We start from the raw sequence: 25,672 nt of genomic DNA on the forward strand, positions 1-25,672 counted from the left end.
CCAGGCTTCAACATCCTGCCAGGCTGCCCCAGTCTCACTGTGGCTGGGAGGGAGGGAGGGTGGACCAGAGGATTGCCTACACAACACAAATGTTCAACAGCTTCTTCATTGTTTCTGAGAGAACAACAATGACTAAAGGTTGCTTTTTAAAAAAACAAACAAACCTAATTACAGCAATAATGACAGTTAAGCCACTTTATGTGTGCCTCTATTTTGAAATACTATTTACAAAAATGTTATTATTTTGGTTTGTTATAAACTTTAAACTTTTTCAAAAGTATACGATTATATTTTTGGACAAATTTTTCTATGAAACATAAATTTTTATGAGCTTTTATCATGTTTCTGGCCAGTGCAATCATCAGGGTGGGTCTGGGTTGATAACTGCACATTTCTGGCCAGAAATGTTTCAGCAGTGTTACATAAGTAGTACATATGTAACACTTGCTTTCTGTTACCAGCTGATACCCTACATTTGTATAGACATTGGATAGTGTGAGGTTGGGGAGTTGAGTGGGGGGGGGGGGGGGGGGGGGGGTTTACGGTGGGAGCTGAGGGGGGGGGGGGTGTTAGGTTTCCTTTTTTCTTTTTCTTTTTTAAGAGAGACACAGTCCTCCTGTGTCTTCTCCAAGCTTCACATGTAAGATCCAACAATGTGAAGCACATAGCAGCTAGAAACTGTAATGCCACAGATCAGAGAGGCTTCATCATCACCATCTTCATCGCCGTACGATCAGAGCGTGAGACTTCACATCTGGAGCACAGGAGACATTCTGTGATAAGTCCTCCTTCTAGCTTGTCCCACAAGCAGTCGGTGAGATTTACTCACAACAAAAAGGGTTAATGACATTATTTCCATGAAAACATGTATTCATTCTTTGTGAAGTGTTTAAATTGTGTTTTCACTTGACCTTAGGAGTGTTAGAGTGTATTGTAATGTCTGTACTCAGGTGTTTCCCTCTGTGATCCATCCCCATCAGAGCTGAGACACTCAGGACTGAACAGACTGCACAGTTTCTGTGACTGAGCCTCCAAAACACCTTCTTTGAAACCACTCATGATAGAAGGGCTTCATATTTGCAGCAGCACTACTACAGGTATTCAGTTTATTACAGGATGTGTTTGTTTCTTAGGACCAGCTCTGAGTGCACACTACCTAACATATACACCTTTCTGTTCATTACAAACCAACTACTCTGGATCATACGGCCAGTTGGCAGGAATGTTGCTGCAGGAAAGCATCCCTGGAGATCACCATCATTGTCAGACTGACTGTGCCTCCTCTGTGCAGTGTCAAGATCCTCTCTAAATGAGTGTGTAAGTTAACATTTTCATTATTTTATTCCCTTTGACAAGACAAGTATCACTGATATTTACATTTACAACTACATATGTTCCCGTTTTCTGCTCTTCTTTTAAAGTCCTCAGCTATCCTGCTTCTGTGCTGCTTGCCACACATCAAACACTGGCCGGATGACAGGGAGGATCCACTCTGAAGTCACTGGACGTGATGAGGATCATATGGGACTTCATAGTTTCACAGAAACATTGTGCTCTGTGATTACAGGTTTTAAATGGACATAATGACTGCCTCTCTCTGATCAACAGGCTAAAGGATTGTTTTCATTGTTAGTGCTCTGTACAATGTATGCTTATTTAATATTTCATCACAGAGCAAACCTTTATTTATTTAACATTTTTTTTATTTTGTTTTAATGTTGAATTAACTGTGGGGATTTTTTTAAGTGGGCACTTGGGATGTCATATGACCAGAAATGTGGTAACTGGAATTCAACAGTATGGAAGAAAAAATCTGCTGAGAACGAAACACATACAAAAACCCCCCAAGAAAATTCAAATTCATTCCATGTAATCCAATCTAAAACATTTTAAACTGCTGAACAGCAACACAAACAGTGTTAAAAAACAGTGTTAACAGAATGATTATGATGATTTTGTACCAAAGTTTCAGGTCACATGGCACACCTAGTGTGTAGTGTGGGGTATCAGCTGGTAAGTATAGGTTTTTTCATATTTGTGTCCTTAGAGTTTAGATAGATAAAGCCTTGTGTATAATAATTAGTCATAACCACAACTCAAAGTCAGGGACTAACTAAATTTGGGACTTTGTGTCTGAGCCCAGGTTAAAACAATGTGTAAAAAAGCATTTAGTGGCATGGCTGAACAATGCTGTATTGATACTTATTTATCCATGTTCACAAAAAGGACTAATGTGTTTATTTGATTATTTGCATGTGTTAAACTGTGTCACCACCTTAGGCTTTCATTTGAGTTTACTCACAAATCTCTATACAGTTCTCTTTTACCACTGTGTGGACTCTGTTTACATTAAAACATAAAAAAGAATGAGTAATAAAAAGATGTGTAGACAGATCAGAAGATTAAGTAGACCGATAGAAAAAGCTGTTCAGCCATGTTCTAAGAAACCAACACAATTTAAAGGTTCAGGATTGTGGTTTTAAAAGTTGAATTTTCATGTATTTCATATGTTGCTCATTATTTTTTATTTAGTTATTTAATTTAGTTATTTTTCTTTATTCTACCAGTCCTTTTCAGAAAGAAGCTGTAAAATATGACTTAAGATTTTTATGTTATTTTCTATGACATACAAAACAAATTGATGTTTGTAATACTATTAAACATGATATACACATGTGTATATGTCTGAAAAACATCATGCTGTATATTAAAGTTTGTATTTTCTGCAGAATGTTTGTTCATCTTTTAAGTTCATTTCAATTAGAAGAATATGAACTTTTAATATTCATTCAGAGGTTTTCTGACTCTAAATTTTCTTTTGTCATTACTCATCTTTTTATTATTTACATTTTAAACATGCTTAGCTTTTTCCAACTTCTTCTGTGTAAACATCAGCTTTCAAAAGTTCTGCACTTTTATTTTCAGGTTAAAAATTCTGTATTTTCCAGCTCATTCAGATTTTTAACTTAACATTCAGCAATTAATTCATTTCAGTGCATACATTCAGATTCAAGCATTCACACTGCAGTTTCTTCAGAAAATGCACTTTCTAGTTATTTTTTCCTATTCCGTACGTTTTTCGCCGACTATCTCCTTCAAAACCGTTCAACTTAGAAAAACCATTCAAATACCATTAGATTCCTCTTCTTTTGGAATGGTGTGCTTCTATTTTTCTCATTTTTAACATTTATATTTTTAATTTTATTTAACTTTTTTCAACAAAAATTTCCCATGTATTTCAATGGGGAGACCCTTCAAATTCTCATTCAATTCACTCATTTTTAAACTCTTACTACTTCCACATACGTTGACATAGAGCCACCATTCAAACTTTAAAACGAAGACAAGATATTCAACTATTCAACTTGTATTTATCTTTTCAATATCTATTATACTTTGTCTTCAGTTCCAGTTTAAGTTTCATGATGTTTTTTCACCCGTTTCAGAGTTTATAATGGGTGTGTATGGGACGGAATGTTGGGGCTAGAGTGAGACAGCTCAACTGCTAGAGTGAGAGGAGCAAAAAAATTAATCTTAAAATATTTTTTAAAACTGCTGCTGTGTCCGCAGCGTTTGCTCTACAGGTATGATTTTACCATCAAAACGTAGCCATGGCTGTCCTCTTTCATCCAATGTGTTTACTATTGTCCTAGGTGTTATGGTTCTTTCATAAATGTCACCAATGCACAGCCTCCTCCCTCCAACTCTTCCATAGACTCTAATGTTAAAATGGCTCAGAAGGTTCTTTTGAAAATCAGAAGAGCATGGTGTCTTTCCACTGTCACCACGTCCATACAATAAACTCCACAGGCATGAAAACTGAGAATTCAGTAGACTAGACATTGCTGTCGCTCACGGTGAAAGAATTTTGTCAATACGACTTGTACTTTTCATATGGGAACGATTTGTTTCGGCCTGACTTTTCTGTTCATTTTAAGCAGCAAAAGTGAGGCGCATGTCTGTGTACGTGTGTATGGAGCCCTTGGGTGCGGTCACTATAGCAACCAGGCTCACACCTGCCTGCTTAACGAGCTCTGCCTGCCACTGTACCAAGATTCATCTTAAACACTTCTCTTTCAACTGCTGCTGTGTCCACAGTGTTAAAGCCATCATTTTACCCTCAAAACGTCGCCATCGTTGTTCTTTTTCCAACATCTTGTCTTTCAAAGCTCAGAGATGTAAACTTTTTAAACTGTGTGGGTCCAAGTGGAGGGATCACATTTTAGTCATTCAGTGATTCAAAGAATATGACCTTTTAATATTCATTCAGATGTTTTCTGACTCTAAATGTTCTTTTCTCATTTCTTAGGGTTTTCTAATTTACATTTAAAACATTTTCAGTTTTTTTCCAACTCCTTCTTCTGTGTAACCTTTAGCTTTTAGCAGTTCAGCACCTTTGTTTTCAGGTTAAATTCGTTTGTTTTGTTTTTTTTTTGTTTTTTTATCTCATTCAATATTTTTAACTCAAAATTCAGCAATTAATTCATTTCAGTGCATACATTCAGATTCAAGCATTCACACTGCAGTTTCTTCAGAAAATGCACTTTCTAGTAATATTTTATTATCTATTCCGTACGTTTTTTGAAAGCCTACTCCTTCAAAACCGTTCAACTTAGAAAAACCATTCAAACACCATTAGATTCCTATTCTTTTGGACATGATTGCTTGTATTTTTCTCATTTTTAACATTTATATTTTTAATTTTATTCAACTTTATTCAACAAAAATTTCCCATGTATTTCAATGGGGAGACCCTTCAAATTCTCATTCAACTTACTCATTTTTAAACTCTTACTACTTCAACATACGTTCACATAGAGCCACCATTCAAACTTTAAAACGAAGACAAGACATTCAACTATTCAACTTGTATTTATCTTTTCAATATCTATTATACTTTTTCTTCAGTTCCAGTTTAAGTTTCATGATGTTTTTTCACCCGTTTCAGAGTTTATAATGGGTGTGTATGGGACGGAATGTTGGGGCTAGAGTGAGGCAGCTCAACTGCTAGAGTGAGAGGAGCAAAAAAATTAATCTTAAAATCTTTTTTAAAACTGCTGCTGTGTCCGCAGCGTTTGCTCTACAGGTATGATTTTACCCTCAAAACGTAGCCATGGCTGTCCTCTTTCATCCAATGTGTTTACTATTGTACTAGGTGTTATGGTTCTTTCATAAATGTCACCAATGCACAGCCTCCTCCCTCCAACTCTTCCATAGACTCTAATGTTAAAATGGCTCAGAAGGTTCGTTTGAAAATCAGAAGAGCATGGTGTCTTTCCACTGTCACCACGTCCATATAATAAACTCCACAGACATGAAAACTGAGAATTTGGTAGACTAGACATTGCTGTCGCTCACAGTGAAAGAATTTTGTCAATACGACTTTTACTTTTCATTTGGGAACGATTTGTTTCGGCCTGACTTTTCTGTTCATTTTAAGCAGCAAAAGTGAGGTGCATGTCTGTGTCCGTGTGTATGGAGCCATTGGGTGCGGTCACTATAGCAACCAGGCTCACACCTGCCTGCTTAACGAGCTCTCTCTGCCACTCTGCCAAAATTAATCTTAAACACTTCTCTTTCAACTGCTGCTGTGTCCACAGTGTTAAAGCCATCATTTTACCCTCAAAACGTCGCCATCGTTGTTCTTTTTCCAACATCTTGTCTTTCAAAGCTCAGAGATGTCAACTTTTTAAACTGTGTGGGTCCAAGTGGAGGGATCACATTTTAGTCATTCAGTGATTCAAAGAATATGACCTTTTAATATTCTTTCACATGTTTTCTGACTCTAAATGTTCTTTTCTCATTTCTTAGGTTTTTCTAATTTACAATTAAAACATTTTCAGCTTTTTTCCAACTTCTTCTTCTGTGTAACCTTCAGCTTTTAGCAGTTCAGCACTTTTGTTTTCAGGTTAAATTCGGGTTTTTTTTTTTATCTCATTCAAAATTTTTAACTTAAATTCAGTAATTATTTCATTTCAATGCATACATTCAGATTCAAGCATTCACACTGCAGTTTCTTCAGAAAATGCACTTTCTAGTTAGTGTGAATGCTTGAAAAGCATTCACAGTATTGTTATTCTAATCTTTATTATTAGTGTGAATGCTTGAAAAGCATTCACAGTATTGTTCTTCTAATTAGTGTGAATGCTTGAAAAGCATTCACAGTATTGTTCTTCTAATCTTTATTATTAGTGTGAATGCTTGAAAAGCATTCACAGTATTGTTCTTCTAATCTTTATTAGTGTGAATGCTTGAAAAGCATTCACAGTATTGTTCTTCTAATCTTTATTATTATTTTTTCCTATTCCGTACGTTTTTCGCCGACTATCTCCTTCAAAACCGTTCAACTTAGAAAAACCATTCAAACACCATTAGATTCCTCTTCTTTTGGAATGGTGTGCTTCTACTTTTCTCATTTTTAACATTTATATTTTTAATTTTATTCAACTTTATTCAACAAAAATTTCCCATGTATTTCAATGGGGAGACCCTTCAAATTCTCATTCAACTTACTCATTTTTAAACTCTTACTACTTCAACATACATTCACATAGAGCCACCATTCAAACTTTAAAACGAAGACAAGACATTCAACTATTCAACTTGTATTTATCTTTTCAATATCTATTATACTTTTTCTTCAGTTCCAGTTTAAGTTTCATGATGTTTTTTCACCCGTTTCAGAGTTTATAATGGGTGTGTATGGGACGGAATGTTGGGGCTAGAGTGAGGCAGCTCAACTGCTAGAGTGAGAGGAGCAAAAAAATTAATCTTAAAATCTTTTTTAAAACTGCTGCTGTGTCCGCAGCGTTTGCTCTACAGGTATGATTTTACCCTCAAAACGTAGCCATGGCTGTCCTCTTTCATCCAATGTGTTTACTATTGTACTAGGTGTTATGGTTCTTTCATAAATGTCACCAATGCACAGCCTCCTCCCTCCAACTCTTCCATAGACTCTAATGTTAAAATGGCTCAGAAGGTTCGTTTGAAAATCAGAAGAGCATGGTGTCTTTCCACTGTCACCACGTCCATATAATAAGCTCCACAGGCATGAAAACTGAGAATTAGGTAGACTAGACATTGCTGTCGCTCACGGTGAAAGAATTTTGTCAATACGACTTTTACTTTTCATTTGGGAGCGATTTGTTTCGGCCTGACTTTTCTGTTCATTTTAAGCAGCAAAAGTGAGGTGCATGTCTGTGTACGTGTGTATGGAGCCATTGGGTGCGGTCACTATAGCAACCAGGCTCACACCTGCCTGCTTAACGAGCTCTCTCTGCCACTCTGCCAAAATTCATCTTAAACACTTCTCTTTCAACTGCTGCTGTGTCCACAGTGTCACAGCCATCATTTTACCCTCAAAACGTCGCCATCGTTGTTCTTTTTCCAACATCTTGTCTTTCAAAGCTCAGAGATGTAAACTTTTTAAACTGTGTGGGTCCAAGTGGAGGGATCACATTTTAGTCATTCAGTGATTCAAAGAATATGACCTTTTAATATTCTTTCAGATGTTTTCTGACTCTAAATGTTCTTTTCTCATTTCTTAGGTTTTTCTAATTTACAATTAAAACATTTTCAGCTTTTTTCCAACTTCTTCTTCTGTGTAACCTTCAGCTTTTAGCAGTTCAGCACTTTTGTTTTTAGGTTAAATTCGGGGTTTTTTTTTTATCTCATTCAAGATTTTTAACTTAAATTCAGTAACTAATTCATTTCAGTGCATACATTCAGATTCAAGCATTCACACTGCAGTTTCTTCAGAAAATGCACTTTCTAGTTAGTGTGAATGCTTGAAAAGCATTCACAGTATTGTTCTTCTAATCTTTATTCTTCTATTTTATTATTATCTATTCCGTACGTTTTTTGAAAGCCTACTCCTTCAAAACCGTTCAACTTAGAAAAACCATTCAAACACCATTAGATTCCTATTCTTTTGGACATGATTGCTTGTATTTTTCTCATTTTTAACATTTATATTTTTAATTTTATTCAACTTTATTCAACAAAAATTTCCCATGTATTTCAATGGGGAGACCCTTCAAATTCTCATTCAACTTACTCATTTTTAAACTCTTACTACTTCAACATACGTTCACATAGAGCCACCATTCAAACTTTAAAACGAAGACAAGACATTCAACTATTCAACTTGTATTTATCTTTTCAATATCTATTATACTTTTTCTTCAGTTCCAGTTTAAGTTTCATGATGTTTTTTCACCCGTTTCAGAGTTTATAATGGGTGTGTATGGGACGGAATGTTGGGGCTAGAGTGAGGCAGCTCAACTGCTAGAGTGAGAGGAGCAAAAAAAATAATCTTAAAATCTTTTTTAAAACTGCTGCTGTGTCCGCAGCGTTTGCTCTACAGGTATGATTTTACCCTCAAAACGTAGCCATGGCTGTCCTCTTTCATCCAATGTGTTTACTATTGTACTAGGTGTTATGGTTCTTTCATAAATGTCACCAATGCACAGCCTCCTCCCTCCAACTCTTCCATAGACTCTAATGTTAAAATGGCTCAGAAGGTTCGTTTGAAAATCAGAAGAGCATGGTGTCTTTCCACTGTCACCACGTCCATATAATAAACTCCACAGACATGAAAACTGAGAATTTGGTAGACTAGACATTGCTGTCGCTCACAGTGAAAGAATTTTGTCAATACGACTTTTACTTTTCATTTGGGAACGATTTGTTTCGGCCTGACTTTTCTGTTCATTTTAAGCAGCAAAAGTGAGGTGCATGTCTGTGTCCGTGTGTATGGAGCCATTGGGTGCGGTCACTATAGCAACCAGGCTCACACCTGCCTGCTTAACGAGCTCTCTCTGCCACTCTGCCAAAATTAATCTTAAACACTTCTCTTTCAACTGCTGCTGTGTCCACAGTGTTAAAGCCATCATTTTACCCTCAAAACGTCACCATCGTTGTTCTTTTTCCAACATCTTGTCTTTCAAAGCTCAGAGATGTAAACTTTTTAAACTGTGTGGGTCCAAGTGGAGGGATCACATTTTAGTCATTCAGTGATTCAAAGAATATGACCTTTTAATATTCATTCAGATGTTTTCTGACTCTAAATGTTCTTTTCTCATTTCTTAGGTTTTTCTAATTTACAATTAAAACATTTTCAGCTTTTTTCCAACTTCTTCTTCTGTGTAACCTTCAGCTTAGCAGTTCAGCACTTTTGTTTTCAGGTTAAATTCGGGTTTTTTTTTTTTATCTCATTCAAAATTTTTAACTTAAATTCAGTAATTATTTCATTTCAATGCATACATTCAGATTCAAGCATTCACACTGCAGTTTCTTCAGAAAATGCACTTTCTAGTTATTATATTTTATCTATTCCGTACGTTTTTTGAAAGCCTACTCCTTCAAAACCGTTCAACTTAGAAAAACCATTCAAACATCGTTAGATTCCTATTCTTTTGGACATGATTGCTTGTATTTTTCTCATTTTTAACATTTATATTTTTAATTTTATTCAACTTTATTCAACAAAAATTTCCCATGTATTTCAATGGGGAGACCCTTCAAATTCTCATTCAACTTACTCATTTTTAAACTCTTACTACTTCAACATACGTTCACATAGAGCCACCATTCAAACTTTAAAACGAAGACAAGACATTCAACTATTCAACTTGTATTTATCTTTTCAATATCTATTATACTTTTTCTTCAGTTCCAGTTTAAGTTTCATGATGTTTTTTCACCCGTTTCAGAGTTTATAATGGGTGTGTATGGGACGGAATGTTGGGGCTAGAGTGAGGCAGCTCAACTGCTAGAGTGAGAGGAGCAAAAAAAATAATCTTAAAATCTTTTTTAAAACTGCTGCTGTGTCCGCAGCGTTTGCTCTACAGGTATGATTTTACCCTCAAAACGTAGCCATGGCTGTCCTCTTTCATCCAATGTGTTTACTATTGTCCTAGGTGTTATGGTTCTTTCATAAATGTCACCAATGCACAGCCTCCTCCCTCCAACTCTTCCATAGACTCTAATGTTAAAATGGCTCAGAAGGTTCGTTTGAAAATCAGAAGAGCATGGTGTCTTTCCACTGTCACCACGTCCATATAATAAACTCCACAGACATGAAAACTGAGAATTTGGTAGACTAGACATTGCTGTCGCTCACAGTGAAAGAATTTTGTCAGTACGACTTTTACTTTTCATTTGGGAACGATTTGTTTCGGCCTGACTTTTCTGTTCATTTTAAGCAGCAAAAGTGAGGTGCATGTCTGTGTCCGTGTGTATGGAGCCATTGGGTGCGGTCACTATAGCAACCAGGCTCACACCTGCCTGCTTAACGAGCTCTCTCTGCCACTCTGCCAAAATTCATCTTAAACACTTCTCTTTCAACTGCTGCTGTGTCCACAGTGTTAAAGCCATCATTTTACCCTCAAAACGTCGCCATCGTTGTTCTTTTTCCAACATCTTGTCTTTCAAAGCTCAGAGATGTAAACTTTTTAAACTGTGTGGGTCCAAGTGGAGGGATCACATTTTAGTCATTCAGTGATTCAAAGAATATGACCTTTTAATATTCTTTCAGATGTTTTCTGACTCTAAATGTTCTTTTCTCATTTCTTAGGTTTTTCTAATTTACAATTAAAACATTTTCAGCTTTTTTCCAACTTCTTCTTCTGTGTAACCTTCAGCTTTTAGCAGTTCAGCACTTTTGTTTTCAGGTTAAATTCGGGGTTTTTTTTTTATCTCATTCAAAATTTTTAACTTAAATTCAGTAATTATTTCATTTCAATGCATACATTCAGATTCAAGCATTCACACTGCAGTTTCTTCTGAAAATGCACTTTCTAGTTAGTGTGAATGCTTGAAAAGCATTCACAGTATTGTTATTCTAATCTTTATTATTATTATATTTTATTTTTCCGTACGTTTTTTGAAAGCCTACTCCTTCAAAACCGTTCAACTTAGAAAAACCATTCAAACACCGTTAGATTCCTATTCTTTTGGACAACATTGCTTCTATTTTTCTCATTTTTAACATTTATATTTTTAATTTTATTCAACTTTTTTCAACAAAAATTTATAATGTATTTCAATGGGGAGACCCTTCAAATTCTCATTCAACTTACTCATTTTTAAACTCTTACTACTTCCACATACGTTGACATAGAGCCACCATTCAAACTTTAAAACGAAGACAAGACATTCAACTATTCAACTTGTATTTATCTTTTCAATATCTATTATACTTTTTCTTCAGTTCCAGTTTAAGTTTCATGATGTTTTTTCACCCGTTTCAGAGTTTATAATGGGTGTGTATGGGACGGAATGTTGGGGCTAGAGTGAGGCAGCTCAACTGCTAGAGTGAGAGGAGCAAAAAAATTAATCTTAAAATCTTTTTTAAAACTGCTGCTGTGTCCGCAGCGTTTGCTCTACAGGTATGATTTTACCCTCAAAACGTAGCCATGGCTGTCCTCTTTCATCCAATGTGTTTACTATTGTCCTAGGTGTTATGGTTCTTTCGTAAATGTCACCAATGCACAGCCTCCTCCCTCCAACTCTTCCATAGACTCTAATGTTAAAACGGCTCAGAAGGTTGGTTTGAAAATCAGAAGAGCATGGTGTTTTTACACTGTCACCACGTCCATATAATAAACTCCACAGGCATGAAAACTGAGAATTAGGTAGACTAGACATTGCTGCCGCTCACGGTGAAAGAATTTCGTCAATACGACCTATACTTTTCATTTGGGAGCAATTTGTTTCGGCCTGACTTTTCTGTTCATTTTAAGCAGCAAAAGTGAGGCGCATGTCTGTGTACGTGTGTATGGAGCCATTGGGTGCAGTCACTATAGCAACCAGGCTCACACCTGCCTGCTTAACGAGCTCTGCCTGCCACTCTGCCAAGATTCATCTTAAACACTTCTCTTTCAACTGCTGCTGTCTCCACAGTGTTACAGCCATCATTTTACCCTCAAAACGTCGCCATCGTTGTTCTCTTTCCAACATCTTGTCTTTCAAAGCTCAGAGATGTAAACATTTTAAACTGTGTGGGTCCAAGTGGAGGGATCATATTTGAGTCATTCAGTGATTCAAAGAATATGACCTTTTAATATTCATTCAGATGTTTTCTGACTCTAAATGTTCTTTTCTCATTTCTTAGGTTTTTCTAATTTAAAATTAAAACATTTTCAGCTTTTTTCCAACTTCTTCTTCTGTGTAACCTTCAGCTTTTAGCAGTTCAGCACTTTTGTTTTCACGTTAAATTCGGGGTTTTTTTTTTTATCATTCAACATTTTTAACTCAAAATTCAGCAATTAATTCATTTCAGTGCATACATTCAGATTCAAGCATTCACACTGCAGTTTCTTCAGAAAATGCACTTTCTAGTTAGTGTGAATGCTTGAAAAGCATTCACAGTATTGTTATTCTAATCTTTATTATTATTATATTTTATTTTTCCGTACGTTTTTTGAAAGCCTACTCCTTCAAAACCGTTCAACTTAGAAAAACCATTCAAACACCGTTAGATTCCTATTATTTTGGACAACATTGCTTCTATTTTTCTCATTTTTAACATTTATATTTTTAATTTTATTCAACTTTATTCAACAAAAATTTATAATGTATTTCAATGGGGAGACCCTTCAAATCCTCATTCAACTTACTCATTTTTAAACTCTTACTACTTCCACATACATTGACATAGAGCCACCATTCAAACTTTAAAACGAAGACAAGACATTCAGCTATTCAACTTGTATTTATCTTTTCAATATCTATTATACTTTTTCTTCAGTTCCAGTTTAAGTTTCATGATGTTTTTTCACCCGTTTCAGAGTTTATAATGGGTGTGTATGGGACGGAATGTTGGGGCTAGAGTGAGGCAGCTCAACTGCTAGAGTGAGAGGAGCAAAAAAATTAATCTTAAAATCTTTTTTAAAACTGCTGCTGTGTCCACAGCGTTTGCTCTACAGGTATGATTTTACCCTCAAAACGTAGCCATGGCTGTCCTCTTTCATCCAATGTGCTTACTATTGTACTAGGTGTTATGGTTCTTTCATAAATGTCACCAATGCACAGCCTCCTCCCTCCAACTCTTCCATAGACTCTAATGTTAAAATGGCTCAGAAGGTTCGTTTGAAAATCAGAAGAGCATGGTGTCTTTCCACTGTCACCACGTCCATATAATAAGCTCCACAGGCATGAAAACTGAGAATTAGGTAGACTAGACATTGCTGTCGCTCACGGTGAAAGAATTTTGTCAATACGACTTTTACTTTTCATTTGGGAGCGATTTGTTTCGGCCTGACTTTTCTGTTCATTTTAAGCAGCAAAAGTGAGGCGCATGTCTGTGTACGTGTGTATGGAGCCATTGGGTGCGGTCACTATAGCAACCAGGCTCACACCTGCCTGCTTAACGAGCTCTGCCTGCCACTCTGCCAAAATTCATCTTAAACACTTCTCTTTCAACTGCTGCTGTGTCCACAGTGTTAAAGCCATCATTTTACCCTCAAAACGTCGCCATCGTTGTTCTTTTTCCAACATCTTGTCTTTCAAAGCTCAGAGATGTAAACTTTTTAAACTGTGTGGGTCCAAGTGGAGGGATCACATTTTAGTCATTCAGTGATTCAAAGAATATGACCTTTTAATATTCTTTCAGATGTTTTCTGACTCTAAATGTTCTTTTCTCATTTCTTAGGTTTTTCTAATTTACAATTAAAACATTTTCAGCTTTTTTCCAACTTCTTCTTCTGTGTAACCTTCAGCTTTTAGCAGTTCAGCACCTTTGTTTTCAGGTTGAATTCGTTTTTTTTTTGTTTTTTTTTTTTATCTCATTCAATATTTTTAACTCAAAATTCAGCAATTAATTCATTTCAGTGCATACATTCAGATTCAAGCATTCACACTGCAGTTTCTTCAGAAAATGCACTTTCTAGTTATATTTTCTTATTCCGTACGTTTTTTGAAAGCCTACTCCTTCAAAACCGTTCAACTTAGAAAAACCATTCAAACATCGTTAGATTCCTATTCTTTTGGACAACACTGCTTCTATTTTTCATATTTTTAACATTTATATTTTTAATTTTATTCAACTTTATTCAACAAAAATTTATAATGTATTCCAATGGGGAGACCCTTCAAATCCTCATTCAACTTACTCATTTTTAAACTCTTACTACTTCCACATACATTGACATAGAGCCACCATTCAAACTTTAAAACGAAGACAAGACATTCAACTATTCAACTTGTATTTATCTTTTCAATATCTATTATACTTTTTCTTCAGTTCCAGTTTAAGTTTCATGATGTTTTTTCACCCGTTTCAGAGTTTATAATGGGTGTGTATGGGACGGAATGTTGGGGCTAGAGTGAGACAGCTCAACTGCTAGAGTGAGAGGAGCAAAAAAATTAATCTTAAAATCTTTTTTAAAACTGCTGCTGTGTCCGCAGCGTTTGCTCTACAGGTATGATTTTACCCTCAAAACGTAGCCATGGCTGTCCTCTTTCATCCAATGTGTTTACTATTGTACTAGGTGTTATGGTTCTTTCATAAATGTCACCAATGCACAGCCTCCTCCCTCCAACTCTTCCATAGACTCTAATGTTAAAATGGCTCAGAAGGTTCGTTTGAAAATCAGAAGAGCATGGTGTCTTTACACTGTCACCACGTCCATATAATAAACTCCACAGGCATGAAAACTGAGAATTCAGTAGACTAGAAGCTGCTGTCGCTCACGGTGAAAGAATTTCGTCAATACGACTTGTACTTTTCATATGGGAACGATTTGTTTCGGCCTGACTTTTCTGTTCATTTTAAGCAGCAAAAGTGAGGTGCATGTCTGTGTCGTGTGTATGGAGCCATTGGGTGCGGTCACTATAGCAACCAGGCTCACACCTGCCTGCTTAACGAGCTCTGCCTGCCACTGTGCCAAGATTCATCTTAAACACTTCTCTTTCAACTGCTGCTGTGTCCACAGTGTTAAAGCCATCATTTTACCCTCAAAACGTCACCATCGTTGTTCTCTTTCCAACACAGTGTCTTTCAAAGCTCAGGCATTTAAACTTTTTAAACTGTGTGGATCAAAGTGGAGGGATAACATTTGAGTCATTCAGTGATTCAAAGAATATGACCTTTTAATATTCATTCAGATGTTTTCTGACTCTAAATGTTCTTTTCTCATTTCTTAGGGTTTTCTAATTTACATTTAAAACATTTTCAGTTTTTTTCCAACTCCTTCTTCTGTGTAACCTTCAGCTTTTAGCAGTTCAGCACCTTTGTTTTCAGGTTAAATTCGTTTTTTTTTTTTTTTTTTTTAATCTCATTCAATATTTTTAACTCAAAATTCAGTAATTAATTCATTTCAGTGCATACATTCAGATTCAAGCATTCACACTGCAGTTTCTTCAGAAAATGCACTTTCTAGTTATTAGTGTGAATGCTTGAAAAGCATTCACAGTATTGTTCTTCTAATCTTTATTAGTGTGAATGCTTGAAAAGCATTCACAGTATTGTTATTCTAATCTTTATTATTATTATTATTATTATTATTATATTTTATTCTGTATTCCGTACGTTTTTTGTAATCCTATAACTTCAAAACCGTTCAACTTAGAAAAACCATTCAAACACCGTTAGATTCCTATTCTTTTGGACAACACTGCTTCTATTTTTCATATTTTTAACATTTATATTTTTAATTTTATTCAACTTTATTCAACAAAAATTTATAATGTATTTCAATGGGGAGACCCTTCAAATCCTCATTCAACTTACTCATTTTTAAACTCTTACTACTTCCACATACATTGACATAGAGCCACCATTCAAACTTTAAAACGAAGACAAGACATTCAACTATTCAACTTGTATTTATCTTTTCAATATCTATTATACTTTTTCTTCAGTTCCAGTTTAAGTTTCATGATGTTTTTTCACCCGTTTCAGAGTTTATAATGGGTGTGTATGGGACGGAATGTTGGGGCTAGAGTGAGACAGCTCAACTGCTAGAGTGAGAGGAGCAAAAAAATTAATCTTAAAATCTTTTTTAAAACTGCTGCTGTGTCCACAGCGTTTGCTCTACAGGTATGATTTTACCCTCAAAACGTAGCCATGGCTGTCCTCTTTCATCCAATGTGTTTACTATTGTACTAGGTGTTATGGTTCTTTCATAAATGTCACCAATGCACAGCCTCCTCCCTCCAACTCTTCCATAGACTCTAATGTTAAAATGGCTCAGAAGGTTCGTTTGAAAATCAGAAGAGCATGGTGTCTTTACACTGTCACCACGTCCATATAATAAACTCCACAGGCATGAAAACTGAGAATTAGGTAGACTAGACATGGCTGTCGCTCACGGTGAAAGAATTTTGTCAATACGACATGTACTTTTCATTTGGGAAGAATTTGTTTGGGCCTGACTTTTCTGTTCATTTTAAGCAGCAAAAGTGAGGTGCATGTCTGTGTACGTGTGTATGGAGCCATTGGGTGCAGTCACTATAGCAACCAGGCTCACACCTGCCTGCTTAACGAGCTCTGCCTGCCACTGTACCAAGATTCATCTTAAACACTTCTCTTTCAACTGCTGCTGTGTCCACAGTGTTACAGCCATCATTTTACCCTCAAATTGTCGCCATTATTGTTCTCTTTCCAACACCGTGTCTTTCAAAGCTCAGGCATTTAAACTTTTTAAACTGTGTGGATCAAAGTGGAGGGATCACATTTGAGTCATTCAGTGATTCAAAGAATATGACCTTTTAATATTCATTCAGATGTTTTCTGACTCTAAATGTTCTTTTCTCATTTCTTAGGGTTTTCTAATTTACATTTAAAACATTTTCAGCTATTTTCCAACTTCTTCTTCAGCTTTTAGCACTTCAGCACTTTTGTTTTCAGGTTAAAAAATTTTTTTTCCAGCTCATTCAACATTTTTAACTTAGAATTCAGCAATTAATTCATTTCAGTGCATACATTCAGATTCAAGCATTCACACTGCAGTTTCTTCAGAAAATGCACTTTCTAGTTATTATTAGTGTGAATGCTTGAAAAGCATTCACAGTATTGTTATTCTAATCTTTATTAGTGTGAATGCTTGAAAAGCATTCACAGTATTGTTCTTCTAATCTTTATTCTATTTTTTTATTTATTATTATTCTGTATTCCGTACGTTTTTTGTAATCTATCTCCTTCAAAACCGTTCAACTTAGAAAAACCATTCAAACACCGTTAGATTCCTATTCTTTTGGACAACACTGCTTCTATTTTTCTCATTTTTAACATTTATATTTTTAATTTTATTCAACTTTTTTCAACAAAAATTTATAATGTATTTCAATGGGGAGACCCTTCAAATCCTCATTCAACTTCCTCCTCTTTAAAGTGTATCTACTTCCACATACATTGACATAGAGCCACCATTCAAACTTTAAAACGAAGACAAGACATTCAACTATTCAACTTGTATTTATCTTTTCAATATCTATTATACTTTTTCTTCAGTTCCAGTTTAAGTTTCATGATGTTTTTTCACCCGTTTCAAAATTTATAATGGGTGTGTATGGGACGGAATGTTGGGGCTAGAGTGAGACAGCTCAACTGCTAGAGTGAGAGGAGCAAAAAAATTAATCTTAAAATCTTTTTTAAAACTGCAGCTGTGTCCACAGCGTTTGCTCTACAGGTATGATTTTACCCTCAAAACGTAGCCATGGCTGTCCTCTTTCATCCAATGTTTTTACTATTGTACTAGGTGTTATGGTTCTTTCATAAATGTCGCCAATGCACAGCCTCCTCCCTCCAACTCTTCCATAGACTCCAATGTTAAAATGGCTCAGAAGGTTCGTTTGAAAATCAGAAGAGCATGGTGTCTTTCCACTGTCACCACGTCCATATAATAAACTCCACAGACATGAAAACTGAGAATTTGGTAGACTAGAAGCTGCTGTCGCTCACGGTGAAAGAATTTTGTCAATACGACTTTTACTTTTCATTTGGGAACGATTTGTTTCGGCCTGACTTTTCTGTTCATTTTAAGGAGCAAAAGTGAGGTGCATGTCTGTGTCGTGTGTATGGAGCCATTGGGTGCAGTCACTATAGCAACCAGGCTCACACCTGCCTGCTTAACGAGCTCTCTCTCTCTCTCTCTCTCTCTCTCTCTCTCTCTCTGCCAAGATTTATCTTAAACACTTCTCTTTCAACTGCTGCTGTGTCCACAGTGTCACAGCCATCATTTTACCCTCAAAACGTCGCCATCGTTGTTCTTTTTCCAACATCTTGTCTTTCAAAGCTCAGAGATGTAAACTTTTTAAACTGTGTGGGTCCAAGTGGAGGGATCACATTTTAGTCATTCAGTGATTCAAAGAATATGACCTTTTAATATTCTTTCAGATGTTTTCTGACTCTAAATGTTCTTTTCTCATTTCTTAGGTTTTTCTAATTTACAATTAAAACATTTTCAGCTTTTTTCCAACTTCTTCTTCTGTGTAACCTTCAGCTTTTAGCAGTTCAGCACTTTTGTTTTCAGGTTAAATTCAGGTTGTTTTTTTGTTTTTTTTATCTCATTCAATATTTTTAACTCAAAATTCAGCAATTAATTCATTTCAGTCCATACATTCAGATTCAAGCATTCACACTGCAGTTTCTTCAGAAAATGCACTTTCTAGTTATTATTATTAGTGTGAATGCTTGAAAAGCATTCACAGTATTGTTCTTCTAATCTTTATTATTATTATTAGTGTGAATGCTTGAAAAGCATTCACAGTATTGTTCTTCTAATCTTTATTCTATTTTATTATTATCTATTCCGTACGTTTTTTGTAATCTATCTCCTTCAAAACCGTTCAACTTAGAAAAACCATTCAAACACCATTAGATTCCTATTCTTTTGGACATGACTGCTTCTACTTTTCTCATTTTTAACATTTATATTTTTAATTTTATTCAACTTTATTCAACAAAAATTTCCCATGTATTTCAATGGGGAGACCCTTCAAATTCTCATTCAACTTACTCATTTTTAAACTCCTACTACTTCCACATACGTTGACATAGAGCCACCATTCAAACTTTAAAACGAAGACAAGACATTCAACTATTCAACTTGTATTTATCTTTTCAATATCTATTATACTTTTTCTTCAGTTCCAGTTTAAGTTTCATGATGTTTTTTCACCCGTTTCAGAGTTTATAATGGGTGTGTATGGGACGGAATGTTGGGGCTAGAGTGAGACAGCTCAACTGCTAGAGTGAGAGGAGCAAAAAAATTAATCTTAAAATATTTTTTAAAACTGCTGCTGTGTCCACAGCGTTTGCTCTACAGGTATGATTTTACCCTCAAAACGTAGCCATCGCTGTCCTCTTTCATCCAATGTGTTTACTATTGTACTAGGTGTTATGGTTCTTTCATAAATGTCACCAATGCACAGCCTCCTCCCTCCAACTCTTCCATAGACTCTAATGTTAAAATGGCTCAGAAGGTTCGTTTGAAAATCAGAAGAGCATGGTGTCTTTACACTGTCACCACGTCCATATAATAAACTTCACAGGCATGAAAACTGAGAATTCAGTAGACTAGACATTGCTGTCGCTCACGGTGAAAGAATTTTGTCAATACGACTTTTACTTTTCATTTGGGAGCGATTTGTTTCGGCCTGACTTTTCTGTTCATTTTAAGCAGCAAAAGTGAGGTGCATGTCTGTGTCGTGTGTATGGAGCCATTGGGTGCGGTCACTATAGCAACCAGGCTCACACCTGCCTGCTTAACGAGCTCTCTCTCTCTCTCTCTCTCTCTCTCTCTCTCTCTGCCAAGATTTATCTTAAACACTTCTCTTTCAACTGCTGCTGTGTCCACAGTGTCACAGCCATCATTTTACCCTCAAAACGTCGCCATCGTTGTTCTTTTTCCAACATCTTGTCTTTCAAAGCTCAGAGATGTAAACTTTTTAAACTGTGTGGGTCCAAGTGGAGGGATCACATTTTAGTCATTCAGTGATTCAAAGAATATGACCTTTTAATATTATTTCAGATGTTTTCTGACTCTAAATGTTCTTTTCTCATTTCTTAGGTTTTTCTAATTTACAATTAAAACATTTTCAGCTTTTTTCCAACTTCTTCTTCTGTGTAACCTTCAGCTTTTAGCAGTTCAGCACTTTTGTTTTCAGGTTAAATTCGTTTTTTTTTTTTTATCTCATTCAAGATTTTTAACTTAAATTCAGTAATTAATTCATTTCAGTGCATACATTCAGATTCAAGCATTCACACTGCAGTTTCTTCAGAAAATGCACTTTCTAGTTATTATTATTAGTGTGAATGCTTGAAAAGCATTCACAGTATTGTTATTCTAATCTTTATTATTATTATTATTATTATTATATTTTATTCTGTATTCCGTACGTTTTTTGTAATCCTATAACTTCAAAACCGTTCAACTTACAAAAACCATTCAAACACCGTTAGATTCCTATTCTTTTGGACAACACTGCTTCTATTTTTCATATTTTTAACATTTATATTTTTAATTTTATTCAACTTTATTCAACAAAAATTTATAATGTATTTCAATGGGGAGACCCTTCAAATCCTCATTCAACTTACTCATTTTTAAACTCTTACTACTTCCACATACATTGACATAGAGCCACCATTCAAACTTTAAAACGAAGACAAGACATTCAACTATTCAACTTGTATTTATCTTTTCAATATCTATTATACTTTTTCTTCAGTTCCAGTTTAAGTTTCATGATGTTTTTTCACCCGTTTCAGAGTTTATAATGGGTGTGTATGGGACGGAATGTTGGGGCTAGAGTGAGACAGCTCAACTGCTAGAGTGAGAGGAGCAAAAAAATTAATCTTAAAATCTTTTTTAAAACTGCTGCTGTGTCCACAGCGTTTGCTCTACAGGTATGATTTTACCCTCAAAACGTAGCCATGGCTGTCCTCTTTCATCCAATGTGTTTACTATTGTACTAGGTGTTATGGTTCTTTCATAAATGTCACCAATGCACAGCCTCCTCCCTCCAACTCTTCCATAGACTCTAATGTTAAAATGGCTCAGAAGGTTCGTTTGAAAATCAGAAGAGCATGGTGTCTTTCCACTGTCACCACGTCCATATAATAAGCTCCACAGGCATGAAAACTGAGAATTAGGTAGACTAGACATTGCTGTCGCTCACGGTGAAAGAATTTTGTCAATACGACTTTTACTTTTCATTTGGGAGCGATTTGTTTGGGCCTGACTTTTCTGTTCATTTTAAGCAGCAAAAGTGAGGTGCATGTCTGTGTCGTGTGTATGGAGCCCTTGGGTGCAGTCACTATAGCAACCAGGCTCACACCTGCCTGCTTAACGAGCTCTCTCTCTCACTCTGCCAAGATTCATCTTAAACACTTCTCTTTCAACTGCTGCTGTCTCCACAGTGTCACAGCCATCATTTTACCCTCAAAACGTCGCCATCGTTGTTCTCTTTCCAACATCTTGTCTTTCAAAGCTCAGAGATGTAAACTTTTTAAACTGTGTGGATCCAAGTGGAGGGATCACATTTTAGTCATTCAGTGATTCAAAGAATATGACCTTTTAATATTCTTTCAGATGTTTTCTGACTCTAAATGTTCTTTTCTCATTTCTTAGGTTTTTCTAATTTACAATTAAAACATTTTCAGCTTTTTTCCAACTTCTTCTTCTGTGTAACCTTCAGCTTTTAGCAGTTCAGCACTGTTGTTTTCAGGTTAAATTCAGGTTGTTGTTTTTTTTTTTATCTCATTCAAAATTTTTAACTCAAAATTCAGCAATTAATTCATTTCAGTCCATACATTCAGATTCAAGCATTCACACTGCAGTTTCTTCAGAAAATGCACTTTCTAGTTATTATATTTTATTCTGTATTCCGTACGTTTTTTGTAATCCTATAACTTCAAAACCGTTCAACTTAGAAAAACCATTCAAACACCGTTAGATTCCTATTCTTTTGAACAACACTGCTTCTATTTTTCATATTTTTAACATTTATATTTTTAATTTTATTCAACTTTATTCAACAAAAATTTATAATGTATTTCAATGGGGAGACCCTTCAAATCCTCATTCAACTTACTCATTTTTAAACTCTTACTACTTCCACATACATTGACATAGAGCCACCATTCAAACTTTAAAACGAAGACAAGACATTCAACTATTCAACTTGTATTTATCTTTTCAATATCTATTATACTTTTTCTTCAGTTCCAGTTTAAGTTTCATGATGTTTTTTCACCCGTTTCAGAGTTTATAATGGGTGTGTATGGGACGGAATGTTGGGGCTAGAGTGAGACAGCTCAACTGCTAGAGTGAGAGGAGCAAAAAAATTAATCTTAAAATCTTTTTTAAAACTGCTGCTGTGTCCACAGCGTTTGCTCTACAGGTATGATTTTACCCTCAAAACGTAGCCATGGCTGTCCTCTTTCATCCAATGTGTTTACTATTGTACTAGGTGTTATGGTTCTTTCATAAATGTCACCAATGCACAGCCTCCTCCCTCCAACTCTTCCATAGACTCTAATGTTAAAATGGCTCAGAAGGTTCGTTTGAAAATCAGAAGAGCATGGTGTCTTTACACTGTCACCACGTCCATATAATAAACTCCACAGGCATGAAAACTGAGAATTAGGTAGACTAGACATGGCTGTCGCTCACGGTGAAAGAATTTTGTCAATACGACATGTACTTTTCATTTGGGAAGAATTTGTTTGGGCCTGACTTTTCTGTTCATTTTAAGCAGCAAAAGTGAGGTGCATGTCTGTGTACGTGTGTATGGAGCCATTGGGTGCAGTCACTATAGCAACCAGGCTCACACCTGCCTGCTTAACGAGCTCTGCCTGCCACTGTGCCAAGATTCATCTTAAGCACTTCTCTTTCAACTGCTGCTGTGTCCACAGTGTTACAGCCATCATTTTACCCTCAAATTGTCGCCATTATTGTTCTCTTTCCAACACCGTGTCTTTCAAAGCTCAGGCATTTAAACTTTTTAAACTGTGTGGATCAAAGTGGAGGGATCACATTTGAGTCATTCAGTGATTCAAAGAATATGACCTTTTGATATTCATTCAGATGTTTTCTGACTCTAAATGTTCTTTTCTCATTTCTTAGGGTTTTCTAATTTACATTTAAAACATTTTCAGTTTTTTTCCAACTCCTTCTTCTGTGTAACCTTCAGCTTTTAGCAGTTCAGCACCTTTGTTTTCAGGTTAAATTCGGGGTTTTTTTGTTTTTTTTTAATCTCATTCAATATTTTTAACTCAAAATTCAGCAATTAATTCATTTCAGTGCATACATTCAGATTCAAGCATTCACACTGCAGTTTCTTCAGAAAATGCACTTTCTAGTTATTATTATTATTAGTGTGAATGCTTGAAAAGCATTCACAGTATTGTTCTTCGAATCTTTATTCTATTTTATTATTATCTATTCCGTACGTTTTTTGTAATCTATCTCCTTCAAAACCGTTCAACTTAGAAAAACCATTCAAACACCATTAGATTCCTATTCTTTTGGACATGACTGCTTCTACTTTTCTCATTTTTAACATTTATATTTTTAATTTTATTCAACTTTATTCAACAAAAATTTCCCATGTATTTCAATGGGGAGACCCTTCAAATTCTCATTCAACTTACTCATTTTTAAACTCCTACTACTTCCACATACGTTGACATAGAGCCACCATTCAAACTTTAAAACGAAGACAAGACATTCAACTATTCAACTTGTATTTATCTTTTCAATATCTATTATACTTTTTCTTCAGTTCCAGTTTAAGTTTCATGATGTTTTTTCACCCGTTTCAGAGTTTATAATGGGTGTGTATGGGACGGAATGTTGGGGCTAGAGTGAGGCAGCTCAACTGCTAGAGTGAGAGGAGCAAAAAAATTAATCTTAAAATCTTTTTTAAAACTGCTGCTGTGTCCGCAGCGTTTGCTCTACAGGTATGATTTTACCCTCAAAACGTAGCCATCGCTGTCCTCTTTCATCCAATGTGTTTACTATTGTCCTAGGTGTTATGGTTCTTTCATAAATGTCACCAATGCACAGCCTCCTCCCTCCAACTGTTCCATAGACTCTAATGTTAAAATGGCTCAGAAGGTTCGTTTGAAAATCAGAAGAGCATGGTGTCTTTCCACTGTCACCACGTCCATATAATAAACTCCACAGACATGAAAACTGAGAATTTGGTAGACTAGACATTGCTGTCGCTCACGGTGAAAGAATTTTGTCAATACGACTTTTACTTTTCATTTGGGAACGATTTGTTTCGGCCTGACTTTTCTGTTCATTTTAAGCAGCAAAAGTGAGGTGCATGTCTGTGTGCGTGTGTATGGAGCCATTGGGTGCGGTCACTATAGCAACCAGGCTCACACCTGCCTGCTTAACGAGCTCTCTCTCACTCTGCCAAGATTCATCTTAAACACTTCTCTTTCAACTGCTGCTGTGTCCACAGTGTTAAAGCCATCATTTTACCCTCAAAACGTCGCCATCGTTGTTCTTTTTCCAACATCTTGTCTTTCAAAGCTCAGAGATGTAAACTTTTTAAACTGTGTGGATCCAAGTGGAGGGATCACATTTTAGTCATTCAGTGATTCAAAGAATATGACCTTTTAATATTCTTTCAGATGTTTTCTGACTCTAAATGTTCTTTTCTCATTTCTTAGGTTTTTCTAATTTACAATTAAAACATTTTCAGCTTTTTTCCAACTTCTTCTTCTGTGTAACCTTCAGCTTTTAGCAGTTCAGCACTGTTGTTTTCAGGTTAAATTCAGGTTGTTTTTTTTTTTTTTTATCTCATTCAAAATTTTTAACTCAAAATTCAGCAATTAATTCATTTCAGTCCATACATTGAGATTCAAGCATTCACACTGCAGTTTCTTCAGAAAATGCACTTTCTAGTTAGTGTGAATGCTTGAAAAGCATTCACAGTATTGTTCTTCTAATCTTTATTATTCTATTTTATCTATTCCGTACGTTTTTTGTACTCCTACTCCTTCAAAACCGTTCAACTTAGAAAAACCATTCAAACACCATTAGATTCCTCTTCTTTTGGACATGACTGCTTCTATTTTTCTCATTTTTAACATTTATATTTTTAATTTTATTCAACTTTATTCAACAAAAATTTCCCAAAATTTCCCATGTATTTCAATGGGGAGACCCTTCAAATCCTCATTCAACTTACTCATTTTTAAACTCTTACTACTTCCACATACATTGACATAGAGCCACCATTCAAACTTTAAAACGAAGACAAGACATTCAACTATTCAACTTGTATTTATCTTTTCAATATCTATTATACTTTTTCTTCAGTTCCAGTTTAAGTTTCATGATGTTTTTTCACCCGTTTCAGAGTTTATAATGGGTGTGTATGGGACGGAATGTTGGGGCTAGAGTGAGACAGCTCAACTGCTAGAGTGAGAGGAGCAAAAAAATTAATCTTAAAATCTTTTTTAAAACTGCTGCTGTGTCCGCAGCGTTTGCTCTACAGGTATGATTTTACCCTCAAAACGTAGCCATGGCTGTCCTCTTTCATCCAATGTGTTTACTATTGTACTAGGTGTTATGGTTCTTTCATAAATGTCACCAATGCACAGCCTCCTCCCTCCAACTCTTCCATAGACTCTAATGTTAAAATGGCTCAGAAGGTTCGTTTGAAAATCAGAAGAGCATGGTGTCTTTCCACTGTCACCACGTCC

The sequence above is a fragment of the Aulonocara stuartgranti genome (genome assembly GCF_965226115.1).
Source record: "Aulonocara stuartgranti genome assembly, chromosome: 13".
NCBI classification, from domain to species: Eukaryota; Metazoa; Chordata; class Actinopteri; order Cichliformes; family Cichlidae; genus Aulonocara; species Aulonocara stuartgranti.